We start from the raw sequence: 19,845 nt of genomic DNA, 5'->3' as shown, positions 1-19,845 counted from the left end.
TGCCAGGGCCAGCGGGCCAAGGCCTCTTACAGCAGAACCGAACTAGCGAGCGCTTTCCTTCCCCGCCCTTCCCGTCTGCCGGACGGGAGACAGATGGAACTTTAAATTGGGATTTTTTTTATTGTTATATGGAGTCAGACCATTTTCAAAATTGAGGTAGTGTTAGCAACCTTTAATATCTGGACAACTTATTAGGACCTAAATGAAGCAGAAAAATGGATTGATCTGCCTGCCTTTTCAACCACCAGCAGCAGCAGGACTTCCCTATCAAAGGAACTTCAAAAAGACAGTGGGAGATTAATGTGAAGATGTTTTCCGGTGGTGTCTCACTAGTCCTGCTGGTTCAGCGTACCATAATGCGCATGTAATTTTCACTTCTTCTCACAACACTGTGAGGTAGCCTTAGTATTATTCAGCACTATTCCCATTTTAACGATGAGGAAACATGTATTGGGAGTTCACATGAGTTTCCTCAAGAGGCACAGCAAGTAAATTTGCGATTTGCGCTTTGCACTCAGTATTGGAAACCAGGTTTTGTTTAACCACACTGCTGTAGGTGCCTCGATGTGTTGTAATGGTATCTTACACAAGCACATTAAATATTTTTAATTTATTTTCTATTCCCATCATTTCCTCTCTTCCTTTAAAATGGGATTCTACACCAAAGTTCATTTTATTGGCTTCCCAGAAATCCCAGTGCCCGGGATCCCTCTGCCTTAGGGCACCACTGAAGCCACACCTCCCTCTCTGCCCACAGAGGGGCTGCCGTGGGCTGTGAGGAAAGAAAGGTCTCACCACAAAATGATCTTGCTTCTGAACCCCAGAAAACCCCTCTTCTTGGTCAGGAAATTTATCTGTCTGGCTAATCCTCTTCTCCTGAGTAGGCGGAGGCCAGAACTCTTGGCATTAAAAGAGTTGGATTTCCAGATTTCCCTTTAAAAAACAAAATGGAAGCCTGGTCTCCATGAGCTCACATCCCAAATAACAAAAGCTGAGGCCTTGTGGCCTTCTCTACCCAAACCTGCATTCCCACCAGCTCAGCCAGCATGCTCCTCCCATTGCTGTATCTCTCAGACCCTTCCAAGAGTTTGGATTTGTTACGCCGGGCTTTAATTTTTGGAAACAATATCCAGGAAAGTTTGCTGTGACTTCTTCTTTGGAATGTGTCCTATTCATCTCTGGAAGAGATGAAGCAAGCTACATGCCTTTCTGGGTGACAGGGGTGGGTGGAGGGGGGCGTGATAGGGGAAATAACTCTCACAATTTGATACATTTGTTACTTCTTCCTAGGAAGGAAAGTTTATTTCCCTTCTTGTATGACTTAGTTGGCTGTTTGACATACAAAGAAAAAAAGGAAAGAAAAGAAAAAAAGAGGAAAGAAATCCCACTGACAGTCGTGGCCGGTTACATTCCACATCCTGAAGTGCATAAAATAAGCATTCAGAAGGACACACTGAATCAAGTTACCCTGCTGTCCCCAAGTAGATTAGTACAGAAACGTGCATGATCAGCATCCATGCCTGAACACAAACAAGAATTTGTTCAAGAAATTTTCACTGTACCTAGACTCACTCGCGCTAACAAGTTTGCCAGCTCCTATCCTTTGGAACTGCAAAGTATACAAGTATGAAAGACACATTTGATGGATGGCTAAATAATTAGTTCTCTGGGCCCTAGAACATTATTAAAAGGGAGTCTTTAGAAAGCTGTCACTTTATCCCAGTGTGCCACCCATACAAATCAAATTCACACAGAGTAACAAAAGAGTTTTGAAGAGAAAATTACCTAACCTGCCAAAGGGACTTACCTGCCAGCTCCCATATTCAGCATTCTGAAGTAGAACTTCGACCAATGTCCTTTCTCCAACAGAGACCCCAGCACCTGCAGTATATTCTACAATTAGTATTTTAAATAATGTGAACTTTGCTTAGCTTTTTATATTGGATGAAAACATTTCTAAGAGGTACTTTACACCTATTTGAAATTTTATTTATTTCATTACGCTTCACCTATATGAGTATGTATAGTGAAACCTGGCAAAGAGAGCACTTCTATAGAAGAATGAATTTTTACCCTACTTTCTTACCAAAAAAAAAAAAAAATGTTAAGCCTCTTTCCAAAAAGGCTATTTTGGGTCTGTGTGTAAAACCCAGGTGGTTTCCCTGAGTAGGTCTTGGATAGGTCCCGCTCTGCCAGGCTGATGAGACTATTACACATAGCCTGTACTTAAGACTTGAATGTTTATGTATCACAGTTTATTTATTGAAGTGGGTGAAATATTTTTAAACTCTCTCTCTTTATAGAGGGAGCAGTTTCCCTTGGAGAGCAAGAGTGTTATTAGCCCGAAAATTATAAGATGTGGCGATTTAAAAATAGCACAGTGGTGAAAAGAGAGAGAGTTCTGGGGTCACACCGCCTGGGTCTGAAGCCAGCTCTGTGTGTGGTAGCTGTGTGACTTTAGGAGAGTTCCTTAACTACTCTGTGCCTCAGCTCTCTTAGCTCTAAACACTAGTTGCCAATACACACACAGTCTTAGAGTGTCTGCAGATTTAATCCTTACACTGTATGATTTAAGATGAGGTCAAGGGCAATAATGAGGTCCAGTAGAAAAAGGCATATATGTGCATGAACTCTTTGTGCAATTTGACATGATATTTGTTTTCTGCTTAGTGAGAAGGAAATGGCTTATTCATCTTTGTTCAACAGAGGCTTTTAAGTTAGTGTCTAATTTTAGTCTAAGAATAATTTCTTCCAGGAGTGAAGCTAATGCTATCACCCTCTGGTAGCAAGTTTCAGTGTGCCTGTGTGTTTAAATGCAGAGTAGTTGTTGTTACAAGGGAGCTGACAAAGTTCTTCTTCTCCTGTTGGTTTCAAGAAGATCCACACTCAATGAAGTGTGAGTATCTCTGTATTGTCTTCTGTGTGCTCTGTACTATCTGGGAATTATGTTTGACATTGCACAGGTCATCCTTCCTTCAAGATGAGAGCAATCTAGTCCAGAGGTAGGTGAACTCCTGCCCGTGGACCAAATGGAGCTCACTGCCTGTTTTTATATAGCTTATGAGCTGAGAATGTTTCTGTTTCTCAGTGCCTATGTTTTATTTGTTAGCATTTTATTTTTTAACTTATTTCCATTTACTTTTAAGGGTTTTTTTTCCTTTTACCCATATCTTCCTCTATGGTTTGGAAACCATTAGCTTGTTCTCTGTATCTATGGGTCTATTTCTATTTTGTTTCCTTTGTTCGTTTTTTTTTAAGATTTCATATATAAGTGGAATCATGTGGTATTTGTCCTTCTCTATCTGATTTATTTCCCTTAGCATACCCTTTAGGTCCATCCATGTTATCACAAATGGCGAGATTTCAGTCTTCTTTTATTGCTGAGTAATGTCACATTGTATATATATACCACACCTTTACCTATTGGCCTGCCCCTGGATACCTAGGTTGTTTCCATACCTTGTCAGAGAGCCATGGGATATCTCCAGGACCTGCAGGAATTCTGCAGGATCGAAAGCGCCAGCGAGTACCTTGTTCACATTTATATCTACCTTGATGGGCAGGTGGGAGCTCCCTGCAGGTACTTGTTTGGCCTGCAAGGCCACTGTAGCTTGTTTCTGGCCCCATCGCTTGGAACCTCTTTTGTCCCCAAATAAAGGGCATGATCAGGATCAGCAGGGCCTCACTACACATACTTAGCCTCCACATCCAGAGCTGCTCCATCCAGCAGGCTGGTGCCTCAGATGCCATAGGAACCTGCTCGGCTCCCCCTACCAAAACCAGGCAGCACTCACGGTGGACATGGCGGCTGTTTTTAAAAGGCCACGTTTTCAAGACTGAGAAAAATAGGTGTTTTGTCTAATTTATATAAATAAAGATAGAAAGTCACATAAAATGAGAAGACAGAATAATATCTCTCAAATGAAGGAACAAGAAAATTCCCCAGGAGAGAAACCCTAATGAAATATAGACTAGTAATTCATCTGATAAAGAATCCAAAGTAATGATCATGGGAGGTTCACCAAACTTGAGAGTGGAACAGAAGAACCTGAGGAGAACTTCACCGAAGAATTAGAAAATAAAAAAACAAGTACAGTTGAAGAATATAATAATTGATATGAAAAACACTCTAGAAGGAATCTACATCAAACTAGCTAACACAGGAAAATGGATCAGTGACCTAGAAGACAGACTAGTGGAGAACAACCAATCAGAACAATAAAAAAAGAAAAAAGAATTTTAAAAAATGAAGATAGTTTAAGAGATTCTGGGATGGCATCAAGCACACAAATATTTATACTATAGGAATCCAAGGAGAAGGAGAAAGAGAAGAAGAAAAAGAAGGAGGAGGAAGGGGAGGGGTGGAGGAGCAGAAGGAGGAAGGGGCAGAGGAAGAGAGAAAGGAGCAGAAAATTTGGTTGAAGAAAAAATGGCTGAAAACTTTTCTGACCTGGGAAAGGAGATAGACAACCAGGCCCAGGAAGCACAGAGAGTTCCAAATAAGGTAAACCCAAACAGACCCACGTCAAGACAGATTGTAATTAAAGTGTCTGAAGTTAAAGATAAAGCAACAATCTTAAAGGCAACAAGAGGAAAACAAGTTACACACAAAGTAAATGCCATAAGGTTATCAACTGATTTTTCAGCAGCAGCTTTAAAGTCCAGAAGAGAGTGACAGGACATCTTTAAAGTCCTGAAGGAAAGGAGCCTTCAACCTAGAATAATTTATCTGTCAAGGTTATCATCCAGAATCAAAGGAGAGATTAAGAGTTTTCCAGACAAGCACAGCCTGAAATAGTTCATCACTACTGCACAAGTTTTACAAGAAATGTTAAAGGGTCTTCTTTAAGCAGAAAAAAAAGGCCATAACCAGAAAAATATATATTTATAGGGGAACATCTCATAGGTAAAGGCAGATATTTAACAGCAAATCAGCCAGTTAAAATGCTACTACAAAGGTAAAGAGACAAAAGTACCGAATTTAACTCAAAGTACTATAAGTAGTTAGGAGATACACAAAACAAAAGTATTATAATATGACATCAAAAACATAGAGCATGGAGTGGGAAGTAAAAATATAGCCCTTTTAGAATATATTTGAATTTAAATGACCATCAGCTTTAAAATAGATTTCTATAGATACAGAATTTTATACATAAACCTCACAGTAACCACAAACCAAAAATCTACAAGAGATATACAAAACATAAAGAGGAAGGAAACCAAACAAAATACTAAAGAAAACCAGCAAACCACAAGGGAAAAGATCAAGAAAAGAAGAAAGGAACAGAGACGAATGGTTTTGATTAAATGGGAAGAAAAAAATCGAAAGAAGAATAATATTCTATGACATGAAAATTATATTACATTAAAATTTAAGTATGCATAAAAAAGTGTTACTGGAATGCAGCCACGCTAATTCCTCTACATATCGTCTATTGTCTCGGCTGCTTTTGTGCTACGACAGCAGAGTTGAGTAGTTAGGCTGAAATCATACAGCCTACAAAGCCTATACCATTTAATATCTGGCCCTTTAAGAAAATGTGGCTGATCCTCCCTGTCTAGCTTTAATCCGTCCCAGAAAGAAAGAAATATTGGTCCTCTAACAAGATCACAGACAAGGTTCTTCTAAGCAGAGGATAAACCGGTATTTATCTGAAGACTGTAGAGTAATCTTCGGTTTCAAGATAAGAGAAAACAAAAACACCAGTTATTTGCCAACTAAGAAACTGCACTTAAGGATTTCTCATCATAAGCACTTTTCCCAACTGTCTTATAGTGGTAGTTTGATCCTAATTATACTAAGTGGAGGCTTATTTTAGTTGTTCCATTGTAATATTATACAGGCAGCAAGTCAGAAATTCAGGCCATGGAGACCAAACCAAGCCCACCCCGATCCCAGGCAGGCAGGTGATGACCTGTTAAATGTTCCCCAGGTTCACACCTCTTCTGAGAAAGTGGTGCCGAGGACTCCTCCCACAGAGGAACTGCCCGCCCTGCGGGTGTCATTTACCATTCATCAAGTCGCCTCCTACTCTGCTCCTGACGCGCTCTCAGCTCTGAGCGTACAGGGACGAGCAGCAGAGCGATGTCCTTCCTCTCATGGAACTTACAACGCAGTGCGGGAGACAAGCAATGGACAAATGAGTAAACGAGGAAACGCTGACAAGCGCTACAGGATGTAAGATACAAAATACTTATGACCACTTAAACAGGTACATACATAGGATGGTCAGATTCACAGAGAGAGAGAGGGAATGGTGGTTTCCAGGGCCTGGGGGCGGGGGGGGGTGCATAGGGGGGCAACGGAGAGTTATTATGTAAGGAACACGTAGAGTTTCAGTTTTGCAAAATAGAAAGAACTCTGGAGATGGTGGTGGTGATGGTCACACACAGTACAAATGTGTTTCATACCACTGAACTGTACACTTAAAATGGTTATGATGCTAACTCTTAGCCATGTGTATTTTGCCATAGTTTTTTAAATGAGTGCAGAAAACCATCAGAGGTAAAGAGAAGGTCCTAAAAACTTCCATAAAGGTCAGAAAAAAGGGGAAAAAAGGTATATCACCTACAAACAACAACAACAACAAAGGAGCATTCAGGTTCTCATCAGGAACACTGAATACTAGAAAACAATGAAGAAAAATGTATTCAGAATTCTGTACTGAATTGTTTTCAACTTAGCCTTCTGTACTCAAATTATCATCTAACCATAAAGGTGGAAGAAGGTCACTTTCAGACCAACATACGGATATACACACATACAAGGCGTGGTGATGGTGGCTGGCTAAGTGGCTGCTGTTAATGTATTTTCATTTTTTTTTAATATTTTGAATAGGCAGTTAATTTGCATGGTTCAAAATCAGGCTATATGAAGAGAAACCATATGTCTCCCCCCGCAAGGCACATGTCTACATTCTCAGATAGGTCTCACTCCTCCTTCCCAGTTGTTAAATTCTCATGTAACTTCCAGAGTATGATTATGCATATATAAGCAAATTTGAATATAGGTTCTTTCTTCCTATTCTCTTCACTTAAATGGTCGGCTAAATGGGCCTGAGTAGCAGAAGACTGAGCCATGTTAAGATTTAGGAGAACATTCCCTGGAGAGGAAGAGAGAGACCGAGGACCCATGGCAGGAACTGAGGTCATGTGTTTAACGATCGAAAGGAAGGTCAGCGATGGGTAGAGAGTGAATGCGAGAGAGCACAACAGGAGAAAAAATAGGAAGGGAGAAAGAGGCCAGTGACTCCACCTGGAGTAAGACCTGACAGCTTTCCAGCCCTGTCTTCACTGAGAAATTGCCTGCCATGGCAGCCATCCCTGCCCACCCCCCATAGGGACCATTATGATAGTTTGACCTAAAATAGGATCCCTTGAATCCCAACTTGTTCCAGGACATGATAAGCCTCCATCCCTAACACTGAATGCTTCTTCCTCACTTGCCCCCTCGAAGCCAACAAAGAAATGTGGCTGGCATCCAGATAGAAAGGTTCTACCACTTCCAAACATTAACTTTAATAGAACACTTGCCAACCAAAGACTGGGATTCCTCTTTTTTTCCATAAACCTATTCTCCTCCCTACCACCTTAGAACTCCTACTCAAATGAAAGTGATGACAGAAGGGAGCCCGGGCCCAGGATCTGAATGAACAGCCTTTGCAGATGTTGTCTCTGACACAGTTTTGTCTTCTGAAACTGTTACACCTTTAGTCCAAGTGCAGGGCCCTACCTTAGCCCAGCTCCTAAGATGGAGAGGGAAGAGGGGAGGGAGAAATCAGCAGATGCTTATTTTATTTTATGTTATTTCATCTCATTTTATTTTATTTTAGTATGATCCATACTTCTCAAACTCTACTATCTCCTAATACTGTTTCCAAATATTTATTTTATTTTAGCTCCAAAATTTGGCATTTAGAGGAATTCATCTCTTTTTTTTTTTCAGACTGAAAAGCTCACTTTAGTCCAATACATGCAAAGACATAAACTCATGAAACTTTCCAGGCTTCATTTAAACAGTTCTCTGATGTGGTTTCCATAAGGCAATAATATGACTCAGTGTGCATACTTAGAGAAATTATGATGATTTCTTTTAAAATTCTAATTATAGTTTAAATGACCTAATTGCCATTCAGAATCAGGCACATTATTCACACAATTCAATATGCTTCTTTCAAATTTTGCCAAGGATTAAAATAAATTGTAATGTATAGTGCATAATTGCACCTTAATTAAGTATTTCTGTGATTGGTTTCCAGTTTACTATTTCTCTTTTTAAATTATCTTCTTTATTCCTAGTATCTTTTGCTTGAGAGAAGAATAGTGCTGAAAAGATGAAACTCTTTAAATGTGTTTCTTACACATGTAATACACACTTACAAAAATTTAAAACAGTATGAAAGTTGTAAAGTAGGAGGGAAAATTTGTCCTGTCGCCACGAATTTTACTCCCATGAGGTAATCAAGATACAACATGTGTATGTATGTATGTGCACATATGTGTTTAGAAAAAAAGTCAAGAAGGAGACTTTGTGAAGAGGTCAGCCAACTGCAAAATTAAAGGGAAAACAGCCCACACAAGACCGCCCTCCCTTCTGAAAGCAAGTGCAAGTTTCTGGGGATCCCGAAGCCAACGTCAGGTTTGTTCCTCTGCTACAAGGACTCACGGAACTCATTGAAAGCTGTTATACTCACAGTTACAGCTTATTTGAGGGGAAGGATGCAGATGAAAATCAGCTAGTGGATGAAGCACATAGGGCAGAGTCCAATGAAGTACCAAACATGGAGCTCCCACCGTCCTCTCTCTCCGTGGAGTCAGGACACATCCCTTTCTCAGCGTCGCTGTGTGACAATGCACACAGACTATCACCAGTCAGGGAACCTCACCCAGCTCCGTGTTCAGAGTTTGTATTGAGGCATCACTGATAGGTTCGTTGCCCTCCTGGCTGAACCCAACTTCAAGGTTGTCTCACATGGCATAATGCTAAATATGATTTTGGGTGATCTGGTGTGGCCAGCCCCCCACCCTAAGACTACCCGGGCATAGCCGGCCACTACCATGTATTGTATTGTTAGACTCCCTGCGGACCCAAGGCCCAGGAGAATGAAGACACTCTTATCAGGCCTGCCATTCTAAGGGCTTAGCAATTACCTTCAGAAGTCAAGGTCAAAGGCCAGAAATCTTTTGGAGCAAGGTTAAATTCTTCACTATATGGGCTTCCATTAGAGGAGTAAAAGCGTCCAAACTGATTTCAGACGTTATTCCACAATGATTCTTAAAGGAGGGAATTGTCTTCTTGCTACCGTACAGAGTGTCAGGGATGGCGGAGGAGAATAGAAACTGTTCGTTTTGTGCTTTTGCTGTTTGTCACTGCAGGTCTCTGTTTCATTTGACTCCCTCTCTCTCTTGTTCTGCCTCTTCCAATTCACTGCTCTTAGTTTTGATGATTAAAATGTAACTCTGTCTTAGGGATCTCCTGTCAAATGCCCCAGAGGTGGGTAAAGGAGTAAAGCTTCCTTTGATATTGGTTTGATATTGATAGAATTTGTTTGCCTATTAATATAAAAGAACATCCTTTTTTTCAGAATAGAAAATCTGTTTCCTTACCTCTCCACTGACCCCATTTTTTTCTTGAAAACTGTAGATCTCCCAGCAAATCGTTTCTTTTTTTGCTTTTTATGGAGGGTATGGAGAAATAGCTCTCTGTTGCAGTGAAGTCAACAGGTCAGGTATGTGGAAACTTGGCCCTGACTCTTACTCTCAGACTCAAATGTCCAGAACAGTCTGGCTGGCTGGTCCCTAAAGCACATCTCATTCGAAGGAGCAGTGGCCACTCCGCTGTAGCTGACGGTCACATGGAGGAAATGAGAGAGCAGTTTTCCCAATAAAGGTAGAAAATCTGAGACCACTCTGCTCATTTCTTCATTTGTGTGAAATTCACACTAGGATAAAATTAACTGTTTTAAAATGAACAATGTAGTAATATTTAATACATTCACAATGTTGTGCAAAGCATTTACAGCACTCCAAAATAAAGCCCTGTACCCATTAAAAAGTCACTTCCATTCTCCCCTCCTTCCAGCCACTGAAAAGCACCCATGTGCTTTCTATTTCTATGCATTTTACCTATGCTGGATATTTCATATAAAGGGAATCATAGAATATGTGATCTTTTGTGTTTGGCTTCTGAAATCACTCCATTTTAAATGTGGTCACAATGCTAAAAGAAAATGAACAATAGTACTGGGTTAGATAAACCAAATATATGTTAGGATGGGTGTCTCCCACCTGGCTGCTAGTTAACAGCCTCTGCCCTCATACAGAAAGTGATAGGAGAGGCCAGAGCCAGAAGTTTGATTGAGAGGAAGGGGCCTGGAAAAGATGTTCTCTAGGAAGGCAAAAAATTGTGCAAGGTCACCATGATTCATAAATCCAGTCAAGGACACAGAATCCTAGAGAGAGAGCTTTTTAGAAGCATAGCTTTCGTGGGCGAGCCAAGTCCAGTATGTTAGAAAGTCTTAGAAAATAGAGAAGTTCTTTAAAGTTGACAATCAAGTAGACTCCAGGCTTTAAAAGCATGGAGGATTAAAAAGGAAAGTTATGTATAAAATAGAAACGTTAGGGATGATGACAATTGGAATTCAACTTGAAGCGCAGCTTTGCTCTGATACTTAATTTTTAGTTTCAGTTTCTCCATCAAAAATGAGAATAATTACCCACTGTGTTGGATTGTTATTAGAATTATAGACATTGTTTATAAGAGATCTGGGACAAAATAAAAGTCAAGTATGAACTATCCTAACGATGAGGCTGTTATCGACAAACAGAGTTGAAATGACCAATCTTAGGACACATACGTGCTCTCTGGACTGCTGGGTGCACACGGAGTCATACCCAGGGAAGGCACAGCCTCCAAGGGTTTAGTAGACCCTCTTTATAAGATAGAGATGTGTCTTCCAAACAAACAGACATGAAGCAGCTTTACCACTAGTTTAGGGAAATCGTCATGAGCTTTTAAAATAAAACTAAATTTTACTCATTGGAAAGGAGGCAGATGCACAGTGTGACACCTTATAACCCTTTTCAGTCGTGGAAATGGCAGCTAGTGGAAAGATTATGCCTGTCAGTGTCACGCTGCCAGCTGGACGGATCTCAGCTTTAGAAGGGCAGCTTCTATGACAGGCGAAGTAGTACAAATTGTGCTTTTTTCATAAAGTCCTCTCTGCCAAATAAAGGGTAAAGATTCGGGGGCACTTGTTGGTTTGACAAAACTTAGATTTAGCATTAAAAACATTTTTAGTAGTATACTTAGTTGGCAGGGGAAATACCACAATCATGAAGGTAATTTTCCCAGGGTGCGGCTTATCCATTGCACTCCGGATGTGCTGACCCCTGCAATCTCCCCAAATGTGGGAACCTTTACTGCAAAACTTGTGGTAGTGGGAGACTGTGTTCCTGCTCTCCCCTGATAAAGAAAAGAAAAAAAAAACATTTTTAGTAATTATCTCCACTTTTAAGAGTAATCGAGAATTAAATCAACACCTCAATAATAATAATAATAAAACATTTTGGTCTATTTAAGACTAATTTAACATCATAAAGACGGTAACCAGAGGGCACTGGGGAGGGGGATAACTGGGAAAGAAGGGGAAGTGTCATCAAGGAACTTGTATGAAGGACCCATGGGCAAAGCCAAAGGGGAGTAGGATTGAGGGTGGAAGGTGGGGGGGCATATGGGGGACCATGGAAACAACTGTACTTGAAAGACAAAAAAATAAATAAATAAAAAGAAAAGAAAAAAAGAAAAGATTTAAAGACATGACGACAAGTAGTAACAATTAATCTTACATAAGCCCATATGTTTGAATTGCAGTGTGCTCTATACAATGGGAAAATGAGGGTGGGGTAGGGCCATCTTTTACTCCTTAAAATTCTATTTTCTGATTAGTTTTGTGTACATTAATGATAAAAGTCTAATATCCTTTCTAGAAATTGTGTCTTTTATTTAAGTAAAGTGACTTGAGTCAGTGAAGGGGAAAAAAAGCCTGATTTTTAGAAATGTACCAAGAAAGGAAATCAAGTCCAAAGCTGCCATTTGTCTCTTATACAATGAAGTGCACAGGTTTGCCCTATGAAGTCCTTTCCTTAGGGCTTTCTCTGGCTCTCAGTGTGGGTGGGGGTAGGTATGATGTTGACAAGAAGGATGTGACATCTACAGGACAGATTTGGACCCAGCGTTTTAAGAAGCAGGTAGCTTAAGGTGAGCCAGTTTCAGTTACATCCTGGCCTCAAGAAATTAATAAGGGTCTTGACTGGGCAGAACAGGGACAAAATTGTGAGGACCGAGGGCCTCATTTCTGATTGATTGCTTGCTTAATTAGGCTAGGATTTAGCATAGAAGCAGGAATCATTTAAGCCAGTATTTCCAAAAATATAGCATGTTCTACTGGTATTAAACAGTTAAAGTTAGGTCATATACACATGACATAGTAATACTTTGAATTACTCTGACTATGACAAGTGATACTAATTTACATAGGTGATGTATAACTTGGATCTACATTTATTGGTTAAATTAAAAACATTAATTAAAAAAAACAAATAATGGTTAAAGTTTTACATTCCAAAACTTGTGGTTATACGTGAATGGCCGGTTTGTGAAACATCCATCTCAGGTCAAGCAGCAGACCTCTTTTTTCACTGAAGCGCCCCTTGTCCTGAGAGGCAGTGGGCACGTGAGTCGACATCCTGAGACTCTATCAGAACCAGTGGGTTTGTGGAGGGGGGAGGGGGGATGAATTTTAATTTTTATCTTTGTGTGTTTTTAATTTAATTCCTATAAATATAAATATAGTCTAACAGGTAATAAATGGAGAAAGATACTATCTCCCCAAGTCCCAGGATGAAGATGAATAACGCAGAGGATCAGAAAACATCGGTCCCACTGTGAGAACTTTGTAAATTAGCTAGAAAAAGATATAATAAAAGTCAGCTACCATGTAAAATACCAAACTTTTGATCTATAACATACAAAATTAATTCCCAATTAACATGTTTAATTTAACCATGTTAATATTATTTCAAAGATGACCTCCTGTGATGACTTGAGGCCCATAAAATAAAACAGAATTTTAAAAAGTGGTTGAGGACGTTGGCCTAAAGGAAAGATACCACGAAAACAGCAACGTCCGACCTGCAGGCTGTGTGGCTAGAAATGCACTACGGAGTTCGGTATGAGCTTCCTAACAGCCAACACCAATGCAAACACAATGAGTTACTGCGGGTGGCACACCACGGCCCTTGGGCCAAATTTCATATGCCACCCACTTTCATAAATAAAGTTTCACTGAAGCATAGCCATGCTCACGTGTGTCTTTACTGTCTACCCTGCTGCTCCATTACAGGGGCAGAACCGAGTCATCGCAGCAGAGACCCTGTGGCCTCCAAAGATGAAAGTGTTTGCTAGCTGGCCCTTTACAGAAAGAGTTTGTCAAACCCTTGAGTGGCGGCATTACAGGACCTAAAAGATTTTTTTAAATTCATTGGCTCAACTTTTTTATTTTTTAGTTTTAAAAGCTATTGATTTTTATTTAAATATTTACCAATATTGATATGATATTTTTGCTTTAAAATTTATGTTTATATTTCCATACTCATGGATTAGCAGAGTAAATTGCATTGTAAATTTCAGTTAGTCAAAACTGATCTCTTGAATAAATAAAATAGTCTATATCCAATATCTCCCTAAAATATTGGTCTAAAAAGACACTTGCCTCTATAAGGCCAGCTCTCAAACAAGTGCGTTATCAGACAGTTATTCTTTACATAAGATTTTTAGTTACAGTTTTCTGCCTTTTAAGGTACATCACATTAGTCAATAATTTCAGAGGAAAAGCCATCTCTCAATAAAGGACATTTCCTTCTGCTCAGTCTTAGTACAGATCAGCAATAACTGTCATAAAATAGATTTAGGGCAATACACTGAAAGAAAAAGATGAGAATGTCAATAAAACTTCTTTAAAAATCTTTTCATTGCTTGGACTTCAGAGAAGGCAGGGAAAGAAAGAAGATAAAGGGAGACAGACTTAACCGTGAATATGTGAAGAGTCCGTTCTCAGTTTTCACTTCTAGCAGCCTAAACTTGAAGCCCACTTTACTACCTGGCTATAACTGATGGGTCATATCCTCTCTCCACAGACCTGGCGGAGCCTGGGATGTTGGCACTGAGGCATGTGAATGGCGGCACCCATAGAAAGAAGCCTCAGGTTCTGCTGCTGAATGAAACGCAGGAGCTGCCCCGATTCCCGCTTCACTGAGGCCTGGCTGACCAGATCTTCCTTAGACCCTGTGAAATTCTCCATCTTATCCTAATTTCTACTGCTTATATCCAAAGGAACTTTAATTTATCCAGGGGGAAGCTTTTCAAATACTTAACAATAGTTAATGCATATCCCCAAGCTTTCCTCTTCCATATGAAACATATTTACTTTAATAATTCTTTCCTCAAAATAATTTTATTGGGAGAGAAAAATCCCAATCACCTAAACAAATAACATTTTAAGAATAGACTCTAAATCCAAGCCTAGACCATGGCTTCCTCAAAATTATGTTGAGAACTGAACGCAATGCTCAAGGCACTGTGTGGTCAGTACCGCATAGGTCAAGACTATCACCTCCCTCACTCTAAACACTATACTTCTCCTAATGCATCCGCAGGTCATATGTACTTTTTTCTGATAGACACGTCATATTACTGATCATACATGTAACTAAATTAATCATGTTTTTATCATTAAAGCTGACGCTCGATTATGTTGACTTTTTTTTGATCTGGGTATATAAATTTATATTTACCTCTAACATATTTGATCCTATTAATTGACTCATTCAGGTACTTATTCCAGCATTTATACATATTCAAAAACTTCAAGTATTGCTGAAACACATACCTTTTTTATCCACTCCCCTGCAGAGTTGTCCCCAGGTATTTCTGAAAGTACTCCATCAGTGTACATGAATGTGTTATCGGAAGCCCACTGTGCACACCCTCACTGCTTTCCCGTGACTGTCTTACTGAACATCGCAGTCTTCTGCCAGGAACTGCCACCACTACCGTTCATCAGACACTATTTGCAAGTGAGCAAATAGTGCTCAAAAAACAATGAAAGCAAGTCTGCAAGCTCGCAACAGCCCTGATGAATAATAACTTCTGCCTTCCCTCAAACGTTCTAGCTGCCTGTTTTCATGTACTATTTTCATGATGGTTTGTGATTGTCTGGAACCTATTGTTCAAGCTACTGAAAAGCTTAGCAAATCACTGAATCCCAAAGATGTTTTTAAAAGATTTTATTTATTTATTTTTAGAGAGAGGGGAAGAGAGGGAGAAAGAGGAGAGAAACATATGTGGTTACCTCTCATGCGCCCCCAACTGGGGATCTGGCCTGCAACCCAGGCATGTGCCCTGACTGGGAATAAAACCAGCGACCCTGTGGTTAGCAGGCCCATGCTCAATCCACTGAGCTACACCAGCCAGGGCCCAAATATGTTTTTTAACTCTCACACATTTGGTATAGGTCATGCCAAATGCTTTAGAGCCTGTTTTGTTTTTTTTTTAGAATTTGTGCTTACACCTGATTGGACACTGAGCATCCTTTAAGGCATCAGTCAATGAACATATTTTAAGGCATCAGTCAAGGAATAATGTTAAGGTTATATCATCAAAACATTTATTCACATGCCTGCAAGGTAGTGCTAATATAATTACATTATTTAAGTTCTTCTTCCCAATAATTCATATTAATTATTTGATCCAGGAACCATTGGAAGGGAGCAGAAGTCATTAAGATTCTTGAGGGTATCTTTTAAATTTTGATAGAGTCCATAGTAATGATGACTGCCATGTTGACCTTTCCTTTCCCATCTACAGACATATGAAATACTATCCTACTGGGAATAGTTGTATAAGTTCTGTGCTACTGGACAGAAGAAAGCACCAAATCTAAGGGAGTGTTGTTTACGTCCTAGTCACTATATATTTTTATAAAATGTTTCTAATAAATTAATCGTTACATGGTAAGTGTTATACATTGTTTTAGGAAGTAGAGTATCTCATGGAATGGAGTGACTTTGTCTGATTTGCAAAATGGCATTGTGCTGACTTCCAACAGCACTAGAACTGATCATAGTCACTTTTAAGTCCAATTTTGAATGGCCCTAGCTAATACTTAAGTAACTAAGAGAGGCTGGATTGATGTTGAGTGGCGCTGCTGACCCAGACAGAGAGAAAAAAGGAAGGAAAGCCTGAATTACACGTCAGAGTTGGAAATATGAGAGTGGAACTCAGTAGAATAGTAAGGGCTGGAATTTCAGAGAGTTGAATTCTTAAGAGTGAATAAGACCGCCCAAGTACATGGTGTCCATGCGAGGCAAGAATACACTCAGGGATAAGGTGATCTATTATCTAGTCCTGAAGAAGCAGAAAAGGGAAAAGGGTAATCAGAAGCACAAATAGAAAATGGTCAGAGCATTAAAAGAGCTAAAGGAAATAATATCATAAATTTAAAAAGCAACTCTTAAGAGGAATAGATAATCCATACTATCCAGAGTAAAGAGAAGTCATGGAGAAAGAAGATTGAAAAGAAGTTATTCGCTTTGATAAATAGAAAGTCCTTGGTACCTTCAGCAAGAGTAGATTCTGTAGAAGGATTGTTGTGGAAATTAGATTGCAATGAATTGAGGAGGGAAAGGAAAGTGAGATACTAGTGGTAATAAATATAGACTAGATTTTTTTTAAATCTGGTTTTGAATGAAGAGAGATTATTATTTCAAATGCATTTCTCTTAGAAAAAAAGTGCTACATTAGAAGTTAATATCCTAGGTCAGCCTAAAGCTCTTATTTAGTCTAATGAAATGTAGAAACTGATAATGTATGATTAAAATTAGAGGAGAAAAATTGCTATTGCAACACCTGTAATAAAACAGGATATATTTTAAATAATATATTAAATTTTATATTTTTAAATAATAAATAGTTTATGTGTCTTGATTGCTGGCAACTGGAGATGATAGGTTTAACTAAAGGCTTATGAATTGGCAGATAGTTTTTAATAAAGATTTTAATATGAACCTCCAGAAATTTTTAAGGTCCTAATTTTATTTCTTGGTGTTTAAGTTTAATTTCACTTTTAAACAAATGATTGTGCATCACTTGGAGTCATCTCTGCCACTGGCATTAGTCCCATAGTCTCCAGCTGTGTGCAGAGTTGTTTGGGTATTTACAAACAGGAGAGATGAAGGGGAAAAAAGAGGCAGTAGGTAAAAGCGTATAAAGAAGCCAGTCTTAAGGTTAGTGTGGAAAAAGGAATTTTAGTGACTCAAAGGAACTTATTTTTTTATACTCATATCCGAGTTGGTCAAATCTTGAGACAGATCAATGTCCCATTTTTTACTTAAAAGGAAAAAGACACAAAAAGCAAAATGGTGAAACAGAGAATAAAAGTTGAAAGAGTGAAGAAAGAGTGGGAAAAAAATTTTGCAGCATTTTTAAGCTGACCAAGAAAGTATATTAATTTTCCAGAACAGATGAATCTCGTAAGCTCTTATTATGTTGCTGCAATAAAACACTTCAACTGCCCATTGGGTGGAATGAAAGGTGATGAAACCATTTTCGACATTGTCATGGAGAGAAAGTCCATTGTTAAGGGGAACTTCTTGGTTCTTACTGATTTCTCAGCCAGAGGAAAACTGGCCTGAGTGCAATGAATTATTTTAACACATCTACACATACTGTACCACTGTAAGGACCTCAACATAAAAGACTTTAATGGGGCTCAAAATGTTAACATGAACAGTGGCTACAGATATATAATAGGAAATATTAAAGTGACAATTAAAAAGAATCTGCTTTACTTCTCCTATCCCTTTCCCCCTCCTACTCCCCCCAAGCCCCTCAGGCTCTGATTCCTTCACAGATGAATTCTACCTAATAGTAAGGAATAGATATTAAAAGTTCTACACAAATGCTCAGAATATAAAAAAAGAAGGAACTATTCACAACTCATTTTATATGGCCAGCTTTATCCTAATCATAAAACCAAACTATATAATAAGAAAAAAATTACACCTAATATCTTTCATAAAAAATAGATGTAAAAATCTTTAACAAAATATTAGCAAATAAAACTCAGCAATATATGAAATGATAATATAGCTTAAAAACTGGCATCTATCCCAAGAATTTACAATCTTAAAAAAACTAAAAAAGAAAAACCAAATGGTCATCTGTAATTAAAAAAGCATTTCACAACACATAAACCTATTCCTGGTTTAAAATTCTCACCAAATGAAGAATCAAAGGGAACTTTCTTAATCCAACATAATACTCAATGGTGAATGATTGAGTATTTTCCCCCTAAGACCAGGAACAAAGCAAAGATATTCACCTTACCCCTTATATTTAACACTGTACTCAAAGTCCTAGGCAATGCAATTATGCAAGAAAAAGAACTAAATTGCCTATAAGTTGGAAAGAAAGGAATAAAATGGTCATTATTCACAGGCACTATGATTGTCTGGAAAATCTTAAGTCATCCATAAAAAAGCTTCTGGAACTAATACATGAATTTATCAAGGTTTCAGGATACAAGGTCAATAAAGAAATTAATTATAATCCATATTCTAGCACAGAACAATTTCAAAATAAAATTTTTTAAACATTACAATAGCATGAAAAAACAGGAAATATTTAGGGGTAAATAAGGATGTGAAAGACATGTACACTGGCAATTACAAAACATTTCCAATAGAAATTAGATAATCCATAAATAATAGGATGATACACTATATCAGAAAGTTTGTTTTTGTTAAAGTGTTTAATTCCCCTAAATTAATTTATAGATTTTCTACAATCTCAAACAAAATCCTAGCGTGTTCTTGGTTGTTGAAATGATAAGCTGATTTTATAACTCATGTGGAAATACAAGAAAGAACAAAGTTAGAAGACTTCCATTGCTGTAAATATAGAAATTCAGAGCAATGGAACATGGATTCTACAAATAGACCCACACATACACAGACAATTATTTTTGGGCAAATATTCGAAGGTAACTCAATAAAAAAATAAAATTTTCAACAAATGGTGCCAGAACAACTGGATAGCCATATGCCAAAAAAAGCCTTGATTGCTACTTCACAACAGAGACAAAAAGTGTTGTGAAATGTATCATAAATGTAAACACAGCACTAAAACTATCCAACGTATAAAAGAGAACATAAGAGAACAATTCTGTGGCATTGGTTTAAGCAATGATTTCCTACTTAAAACTCAAAAAAACAAACCATAAAAGACAAAATGAAATCAGTAATTTGAACTTCATCAAACTTTTTAAGTTTCTGTTTTATAAAACACACTGGTAAACTCTAGCTGTGTGCCTCAGTTGCTTGGTGTCTCGTCCCACGCACAGAAACATTGCAGGTTCCATCCCCAGTCGGGGCACAGGTGGGAGGCAACCGATCCATGTTTCTCTCACATTGACATTTCTCTCTCTCTCTCTCTCTCTGCCCCCCCCAAAAAAATCAATAAACATATACTCAAGTGAGGATTGAACATATATATAAGGAAGCCCTCTCTTTCCCCTTAATAGTATGTATACACACAAATAACACCCCCCTTTTATCACAAAATCTTTATTACATGATCATGTAATTCTGTAACATAACAGTACCACTCTCAAGCACACCATATGACATTTTAGGTGAAATGTTCAAATCAAAACCATAAATTATTCTACTCATATTATTACCCTACCAACCACACCCAAGCAGGTGTTACTTCTGCCAGACACT

The 19,845-nt window shown here is 38.5% G+C and overlaps 1 non-coding gene across 1 annotated transcript; it reads left to right on the top strand.

The window, feature by feature from the left end:
- The first annotated feature begins 11,306 nt into the window (after positions 1-11,306).
- On the top strand, positions 11,307-11,470 carry LOC112309613 (U1 spliceosomal RNA). The gene has a single exon (XR_002975282.2). It is a non-coding gene; the product is annotated as a U1 spliceosomal RNA (small nuclear RNA).
- The last annotated feature ends 8,375 nt before the right edge of the window (positions 11,471-19,845 follow it).

This window comes from Desmodus rotundus, chromosome 2 (assembly GCF_022682495.2).
Source record: "Desmodus rotundus isolate HL8 chromosome 2, HLdesRot8A.1, whole genome shotgun sequence".
Classification (NCBI taxonomy): Eukaryota; Metazoa; Chordata; class Mammalia; order Chiroptera; family Phyllostomidae; genus Desmodus; species Desmodus rotundus.
The sequence above is the reverse complement of the archived record's forward strand: the minus strand, read 5'-3'. Positions and strand labels throughout refer to the sequence as shown.